Source organism: Electrophorus electricus, chromosome 20 (assembly GCF_013358815.1).
Source record: "Electrophorus electricus isolate fEleEle1 chromosome 20, fEleEle1.pri, whole genome shotgun sequence".
Classification (NCBI taxonomy): Eukaryota; Metazoa; Chordata; class Actinopteri; order Gymnotiformes; family Gymnotidae; genus Electrophorus; species Electrophorus electricus.
This window is the reverse complement of record NC_049554.1, coordinates 4,335,813-4,345,824: the sequence shown is the minus strand read 5'-3', so window position 1 is coordinate 4,345,824 and position 10,012 is coordinate 4,335,813.

The following is a 10,012-nucleotide window of genomic DNA, read 5'->3' as shown; positions in this document are numbered from 1 at the left end:
CATTTCATCCAGAAAATATGGATACAAGAAGTGCACAGTGCGAGCACTGTGTTGAGTTCTTATTCTTATTCTTATTCTGAGTACATGGCAGATTGGATGTTTATAGGCTTTCTGTGTTACACTTCTGATTGATTTTCATTGTGTGACTCAGGTACGCTGGGGTCAGTTCTGAATCATTGGCTAAAGGAGGTGTTTCAACAGTCTACACTGGCAATGAGGACTCTGAGAGCAACTCAATTTTATGGTTTCCAGCTCTGCCTGATCAAAAACCCTTATTAGGTGACAATGCCGTGTTTGCAGCTCCTTATAAACTTGAGAAAATATATGCAAAAAAAATCTTTATTGGTGTTAAAACATTAATATGGAAAACAGGTAAAACAACATGTCAGTAGTGGTCAGTATGTGCATGACATAAAGACTGCGGTCAGTGTTTCCTTTGTGTTGCTAATGTCTCCTGTTTGATTTGTAAGAAGGCTGTGTGCAGTCTGTGACCCTGGCTCCACTCTAACGACGCTGCTGTAATTTAGCTCACCCAGTTGGCAGTTCATTCTCGCCTTTTCTCCCGTTTTGTCTGCCTTGTGTTCCCACATTTTTGACTCCTATATGAGTAATGCTTGCCCTGTATTTCTCTTTTACAACCAGCGCCACTGTTCCAGTCTCTATTTGTTATTTTTCCAGCTCATGGGGAGCGGTTTATCATCGGTCGTCGTCTTTCCAGTTTAGGCAGCCTCTTCCAGCCGGATGTATCTATTAATATCTATCCTCACTTACATGTTTTTGGAACTTTTTCAAAAAAAGGTTTTCTTCTTTCTTGATGTTGAAGTCTTCAGTAGTTACAGCTGATTCATTTCACATGTCTTGTATACATTTACATTCGTTTTACATAGATATATTTTATCCAAATTAAACTGCAACATTTCCTCTGATCAGGTCCATAGTTTTATTTTTATGTTTACATGGCTATTGGTCCCGTGTTCCCCAAACACATACAGATAATCCTATAGTTCAAGTCCTGTTGAGGTAATAGGTTCATTTATGCTTCCTAGGCCAAAGAGCTTAGCCCCTAGATCAATAGATCAATAGACCAATAAATTAAGCTCACTTATCTGTGTAACAAAAAGTTCCTGCAAATATGTTTACAACAATTATTACGTCAATGACACGTAGTACTTCTGTGATGATAAGTATAAAACCGAAGAGTATGACCATATTTGTGACTGTAAGCATGCAAATATCCAAACATCCTTACCCAAGTATTGCTTTTAATTAAATTTGTGAACATAATATCAACAAAAGCAGCTTTGAAGAATTATAAACACATTGCAGGATGTTTTCTATGCATCTGCTGTGATCACTTCAAAATAACAAGCAAAGTCTTAATCATAACCACTGACAGTATCCTGACCATATGCAGATTTTCATAACCAGCTCTTTAAAACTCAGTCTTGCCTGCAACCTCCTTGGCTCATTTTGGTCTCAGCATGCTGCGTAAAATGAAACCAGCTGGAGCCTCCCTTTGGCAGGAGTAAGGGTTTTCCATACCTCCAAGCTGAACATGGTGCTAGACCAAGTGTGACCCTTCCTTCAGCTCCATAAATAAGCTCCAGATATCCTCGGAATGTCCCTCTGATCTGGGAGAGCTTACTGAGGACTGGCACGCTTGGCTTTGAACTCGCTGGCATGACACATTGAGTTGCATTTGCAAAAAGTCAGCAATCACTCAAACAGGTTTAAAACATTTATCTCTCTTGTGACAATGTGTAGCATAATGTCTTTCAGTTCTATTCACATTTAATGAGGATCTCGTGCGTCACTGAGCAACCCTTCCTTTTTAGTGCTACTGCTGGGTTTCTGCAGTCAGCAGTTTTAAAAGTTATGATTTCACTATTATTACTAAAAGAATTCCTATCTGGTGGTATGGTCCCTATAAACAATGCACAGGGACAACCAAAACTTGAATAAACGAAACTCATAAGGTAATCCGACAGTATTTGGATAATGAGGAATGGATGGCATTCTATTAACTACATCATCATTAAAGGCGTGTTGTAAATTATATTTGTGTTTTGACACAGACCCTGCTTCATTCATCTTTTAGTAATGATCCAAATGGAGTCAAGTCCTATCTGTTTGCTGTCACAGAGTCAGGTGCCTGTTTAGCTCTGCCGTACGCAGAATAAGGCCTGCAAGCCTGTATATTCATAGATCTTAATGTGGCATTGCCAAAAAAACTGAGGTGGGGACAAAAAAAGCCTCCTCTACTACTCAGCTGATGCTGACATCCGATTTTTTGTCTCAGTCTCAAACACTATCGTGGCTGTCCAATCCAAGGATCTCACGACTTCACAGATGCACATTCATGCTGTCTAATCCAAGGATATTTGTTTAATGTTGTCAGCCTCATCTACACCAATAGCACTGATATCACCTTTGGAAAACCACTTTAATGCCCTTTGGGAATATAACGCTGTCCGAGTGCCACCAGGTCGAGGAGAAGGATGCACAGACTCCCGTGATGTGGGCATGCGTTTATTAACACAAAATGAAAAACAATGGCACTCACAAATAACATAAATGGTGATCTCGGATAACATACTCCAAGAAGTGAACATGAAGATACATACGGTTCTCATAGACAATGTGAACAAACACGTGCACACTTCTAACGGGGTTTAAATACACAAACAAAACACTAACCCGGTGCAGGTGTGTGCAGGCATGGTTACCAATACACAAACAAGACCCTCCTACTGCACGTGGCAGGCCAACCCACATGACAGGGGATTATTTACTATAATCGTTACTTAAAACATGTAAAGAGTGTGCTGTTTTTTTGTTTGTTTGTTTTTTTAAATAAATGCATCACCTTTTGGTTATTTTAAACAAGTTCTCTTCCAGGTCAACAGTCATAAGGCATATATCTCAAGCCATATCAATTAGCAGAGGTGAGGTGTTCAGTTCAGTTTAGTTCACGTAGCGTGTTTTGCAGTACTGACAGTTACACAGCAACCTTGAAGAAGACACGTATACACTCATAATGAAAGTGGAGGTCAGCCAAGTCATTTCTGTGTTTTCCATGAGGTCACGGTTGAGAGTCTTGTTTGAACTATCTTGACACAGAGAATTTCTCGCCTTGAACCTTTAAATTTATAAAAGCAAAAGCCACGTTTTACCCACAGCTAGGCCAGACTTGTAGAGCTGTCAGCAGTGAGTTTTAGTGATATGCACTTTTATAAATTCCACAGTTTAAATAAAGATTTGGTTATCTTAGCTCAGAGCTTAGTAGACAGGCCTACAACGTTCGACTAAAAACTTGAAAGGAGCAATACAAATAACTCCTGCAGTAACAAGTCTGCAGGGCAAATACATTCAGTGTGAACGTGGGGTGAATGAGCATTCAACAAAACTCAACAGACTAACCATGACTCGTGCTATCCTTCTGCTAAACAAGAAACACCCTACAACTCGTTTTTGATTTAAAAGGTGAAGAACATGTTCATTTCTTATCTTTCTCAGACCTGTGGCAGTCCCTTAGCTACACCCAGTTGGGGTCCTAGGTCGTGCTGCGAAGCAAAGTAAACTGGTATTATTCAGTTATTTTTGTGCAAAGGGCTTTGAATCAGGGGGCAAGATATCTCTGGGTTTATTGCTGCTTTTTCATTATTAGTCTCTTGTTTACTATGTGGTGGTCCCCAAAGCACACTCATCTGATAACGTGGATAACATGATTATTATGAATGAAAAACGTTATGTTTTAAACTGCTCGGAGGGGGGAAAAATGAGGCATAAGACACAAGGTCAGGGTGAATGGGATCTGATCCACCCTGCACAGACAAGCATAGTCTTCGTCTCTTTCAAGGATTTCATTCAGGGAGTGTTGTCGATGACACTTCGGATGACCTCAGTGTATGAAAGCTGCTTTATAAATAAATTGCCTTGGCTTGCTATATTTCTGTCCAAGTTTTTTAATCCAAGGTTTGACAAATACAAATGTGAGTCTTATAGCCAAGGCAAAGGTCTAGAGGACAATACTACAATATTATGATCTTTAGTATGAACAAATGGTCACAATGCCCCTGTTATTTCTTATTATGAGTCAGGTTCAAAGGCAAGGAGGACAACCGTATCAGGGATGCTGTGAGGACATCACTCTCTAGACCGGACCTCTGTCAAAAGGGCAAGAAAAACCCACAGAAACATCAGACCAACAAGCAGAGGGGGAAACGGGGTAGCTTGGACAGTTACCTGCCTCTGTGTGTCTGGAGTACCTGAGGAACTTTAAACATCATGTGTGTATTGTGTTGGTATTTCAGACCCAGCAACACACTAAGATCCAAATGATCTTACACCAAAACACAAGTGGACCAGTGTATTAGGCAATGCATTGCACTTAGGAGTGCAAAAACTTGGACATTGGTGAGACCTGAGACCAAACAACTACTTAATCTGCAATCCAACATCGTGCAACATAACTTTCCTTGTTAATACTTGGCAGTTTACTTACAACTAAAAGTCAAGGGATCCTCAGAGGACAAGACTGTACACATCTTGGTTAACAAAGGCACATGGTTGGAAAGGAGAGGGAAAAACCATCTGTGTCAAGTTGGAACAGCCATCCTGGACGTGTGTGTGTTTGCACAGCACCACTTATCATCTACACGCAATGCCATCCTGTCATCCTGCCCACAGACATAACATCTTTAGCCCAGCAGATTCATGTCTAGACTCCCAGTGAGTTAGGCTAGTTAGGCCTGATACCAGACTGTTTAATGAAAAATAATATCAAGAAAACTAAGGAAAACATGAACATTCACTAAGTATTGAAAGAAGTGAAAATGTGAAAAGAATTAATTGTTCAGTGAGCACCCAGAGCTACATTAATCAATGTATCAAATTTACCAGGCCTGCTTTAAACTGGACTTCTGGGGGTCTGTGACAGCCATAGCTATATTTGTTTCAGTCAAATCAATTCATTATGTGAGGCAGGAAGACAGATGGAGGAATTGTGTGTGCTCAGTCTCAGATGTGAACCAAGCTCCCATGGGTGGCACAAAACTCTACCTGGAAAGAACCCTCGTCCCTCATCCTGCACCAATGCTGTGGCAGACTAACATAGACACCCTTCTCCTGCTATTACAGCCTTACCCCTACTGGCTTGATAGCATTCATATAATGGAAGACTGTTTCCTTTTATGTGACAGCACATCATAATTCACTCTGAGGTTGGAAAGATGAATGGCAAATGCTAATTACAGGAACGCTTCCATTAAAAAAAAATCCAAAAAAACCCCAACAACCCCTAACCAGCTCTCCCTGCTGTTTATGAGTAATCACGGATTTATCAGATATCCACAGAGACTGGGAAGTAATCCAAGCAGCCATTTGATGCTTTTACAGATGGCTGGAGAACATTATTATGAGATACGGATGATAAAATGAAAGCAGCTTAAGCACACGGCAGTTTCATGTGCGCAAAAATCAAGCCTCTTAGAGGGATTTCTCAAGAGAATGTGACAGGAAACGATCGAATCATGTGATATCTAACAGAATAGATGTATCTTTTGTTCAGCTGCATTTCCCAAGCAGCACTCACAGAGAAAAGCCTTAAAATATTTCCTTAGCCCCACAAAATAAAGACCTCAGGACGACTGTCTTCACAGCATGGTTTACTGGTCCTGTACAACCAGCCTTTTGCCCAGCTCACATCTGCATCCATAAAAGGCTATAATGTGCCCCTTTGGTGACTGATAACAGGTAGTCTGCCTTGTGGACACAATCTTGCTCGACAGCAGAATGCCGGTTGAAGGCCTAATGGAGATACAGTTGTACCAATTGTCTGTTATTCTGTGATGATCACAGAGAAAACCACAGAGAACTGTGTGGCACATCACTGTTAAACATCCTGATTGCAACCCGGGGCATCATGAGCTGTACAACATTACCCCCAGACAATGATCTCTGACAGAAAACTATAATCATCTGCTTGTCATTAGCTTCCTTCGCCAGTTCATTAGATGAGATGGCACTAAGTGAACGGGAGTTTTAATACCCTTTCCATTTTTAACTTTAATAAAAACACAGATGTAAAAATTCCAGAAAGTGAGGCAGAGAAAGGAAACTAGACTTTAAAATGGTGCTGCCCTCTTGACTTACAACTGTAGTTTGTTGAAATGATTACAAATGTCTAACGCCAAAAGGGATTGTGTCAGTGTTTCACTACTCAGTATTGCATTTGGTAGACAGTACAAACAAACAGACTATGGTTAAAAAGATCACAGAAATAAAGCAAACACCAATAAACTCTTGAACCACCTAGTCCACAGGAAACATTAGATTACTGGAACAAAATCAGACAACTAGCAGAACAACATTTTAACCAATGATGCAGGTGTACTTTTAGTGGATTTGTTTATCTGTATTTCAATCCACTAAAGTTTTTCACTTGATCTAACATTACATTTAAGACTGACGTCCTGTTACATCTCACAGAAGAAACCACTGATCAAGCTGCTACTTACCCGTCCTGGTCCTGGAGTACCTTTGCTCTGTACACTTTAGTGATGTCTTTGCTACCAACAAACCTATTTTAATCCATCAGATAGTAACCAATCGCTTCTTAGCTGCAGAGCACAGAAATCATTCAAATTTGCAGTCAACAGATACATCTGGGCCAGATTTTGGATCAATGGACTAGGCTGGAACTGCACATATACTATATATGCAAATTCAAAATACGGGGAGTGGTTGGTCTCTTTTACAGTCAAATCTGAACACTATGAAATTTGTTTCACATTTGTTTAATTTGACAGATTTCAAATGGATAATGGACATCTCTAGACAAAAAGGAATAAACAACTATATAAAAAGGAACAAAACCAAAAACAAAGGAAGACTTTAACACACTTGCCCAAACAAGCACTAAATCTGACAAAAATAGATCAACCAATGACATAGCTGTGAAGAAACATATTAGCCATTGTTTTCTTGTTATCAACAGTAATTTTAACTGATTGTTAACATACTGTTCAAGTCTTCAGCTGTTTTGCTCCCAACATACGAATGGGTACAATGTGGTTCATTACCCACCTGCACAAATTGCTTCTGACATACTGGGCAGCTACAGGGTTCTTCTCCCGTGTGGATTCTGACATACTGGGCAGCTACGGGGTTCTTCAATTGTGTGGATTGTCTTCTGCTCCTCCATGTGGCCTGTTTCACCAAAGCCCTTCCTGCAGTATTTGCAGCACTATGGCAAGCGGACACCCTTGTGTGAGCGTTTAGGTGCTTCTCAAGAGTCTGGGCACGTTTGAAACACCTGCCCCAAACATCACTGACATTATTTCTTGTAAGTGATTAGCCATGTGTTTCTCTAGTCACAAGTACTTTTTGATTTATTTTTTTTTAAATAGGTAATTTTATATATAATGGCAACAAATGACATTTTAAGTTTTATGACAAAATGTGCAAACAAGCTGGCCTGAGAGGTGTGTAGCGGGATATGACTCAGTGCGTCTCTGGTGCTGCTTTTGATGAGTACAGTGTCATGAGTGTGTCTGTCCAGCGGTGCAAAGAGGGGATACAGCAATGCATGGCATGGTGTTTATTCATTCGTATGCATACAAAATGACGCCTTTTCATATTGTGGAACTACAAATATGGCGGTCTTTTTTCTGCAGCGTAGTAATGACGTAAAAACAGAGTCTCACCGTATTGTCGGGCAGGAGGATCTGGACTCATTTATTACTTGATATCTTACCCCATCTAGCGGTCATTAGTGGTTAGTCTTGAACTGATTTCTGTCGTGTAATATTTTAGATATAAATGTTTACATTTTCTATTACAGAACACGGCAAAGTATAGTCAACCAGTTCTAACCTTTTGAGAAAAACTTTAATTTCAAAGTAGGTGAATCTATTTATTTAGATTGAACCAATCGGATCACTGTTCATTTACATAACATCAATGCTTTGAGTGCTTTAGATATAAGGACATCATAGCGATCTTTCTGCTCACACCTCAGTCAGTCTATAATTCTGTACTATGTGTTTCTATAGCTTCCAACTTTCACGAGTTTCTTGAATCTGTGGAGAAAAGTGCAGACTCAGGTACTTTCTTATTTGTGAACTTTTATACATTTTATGTAATTTATTTATCTATCATTTAAATGTTTCATTACTTTTCATTTATAGATATAAGGACACAAAAACAGTTCATATACTCAATGAATTGTTACAAGATCTTACCACAAGAGCAGGGTGATACTGACCTGCAACATCATCTTACAGGTGTTTGATGGTATGAATTGAGATCATCTTTGTTAAAAAAATATATATACACACACTGTTGTCAAGCTTCAATTTGCTTAATGATAGATCTCAATTTGCATATACTGAATAATGTATGCTTGGACGTAGTGGTGGAGATTTCAAACACCAGTATGTAGAGAAGGTGTGGCAATCACATAATCAGTTGTGAAAACTGGATAAAAATGTGTGTTCCTTGTGTGATTATTAGACATATTCTGGACTATGCCTCGTTTGTATGTAACGCTGAGCTCAAAATAAATAATGGACCTACTACTCTCTTCAATTAATTCTTGAGTCTGCATCTTTATTTTCTGTTTAAAGAGGACTTAATAAAATTACTGGAATGTGGGCAATATCTAGTAACACAGTGCCGAGTCTGCTAAACGTAGATCCCAGCCTTTTATATGGCCTCTTCCCTTTAATTCTACTGACTATAATTAATGTAAACCTTGTCGATTCTGGTGTTTGCTGTATAGAGGTAGCGAAAACTTTGCTAAAACAATGAAAAATATGCATCCTGTGAAAAGTTTATTGAACAATATAACATTGTTCCTTACCCAGAGCCATAACACGTCATTGATGGAAATCACACTGATGTGAGGGCGGTATGGGCCAACTCAACTGTATTTCCTGATTGTTTTATTCTGCAGGAGGATGTGGTCCAAATATTTAAAAATCACAGGTTTGTTTAAGAGGACATAGTCGAACGATTTGGGCTTACTGTTATTTTAATACTAGTGGTAACTATTAGTTAATACAACAACCTGACCATCCTCATACTGCATTGAGGGGTAATGGGGTGATGATACCAGATGCTGTTTAGGTATGTGGTCATGAAGAGCTGTATGTAACTTTGGTAGTGGGATGGACATTGATTACCGATTCATCCTGTTCATAAGTGTGTATGGTATTAGGTAGGTTTGATGATAAGGTACACATAGATGCCATTTCGGTTCCTAGGTGAGTACCAGATGAATTTAAGGCTAGAATTCTGAATGAAGCAGGTTTTGAGTCTTGCTTGTTTTGTTGGGTAAATAAGAATGCTAACTGGATTAACCATATATATTACAATCAACAATGATTTATTAAGTACTCCCATGATGCTTTGTCAGCTATGGCTGAACAATTACAAGTCTGCTGATTAATGACTTGGCTTAATCGTGTGGCTTTGGATATGCTGTTGGCTGAAAGAGGTGGTCTTTGTGTTATGCTTGGTGAGTTATGTTATACATTTAATCCAAATTATACTGCTCCTGATGATTCTATTACAGGAGCATTGTCCAAGGTAGTCTCATTACACAATGAGTTAGCTGAGAACTCGGGTGTTGATATCAGCATTATTGGATGGTTTGATTCAATGTTTGGAAAATGGAAACATATGTGTTTTTTTTCTAGTGTAGTGATAGTGATAGCTATACTTGCATTATGCAGTTGGTGTGTTATTCCATGTATCAGAGGTCTAATTGTGATAGCGGTTGATTAATCAGTATCACCTCAGATGTTTGTTGCTTATCAAGGTCTAGTGATGCCCTCAGTTTATGATACACAGATAGCCTGCTACATCACACCTGCATCTGAATATCTATTTCAGATTGGCAGAGGTCTTGATACCTTTGATGGCACTGTGTGCATGTCATTAGTGACTGGTGGATGGTCTGGAAGGGAGAGTGTTTTCTTGGTGGGCAAACTGGTATGGAAGATCTAGG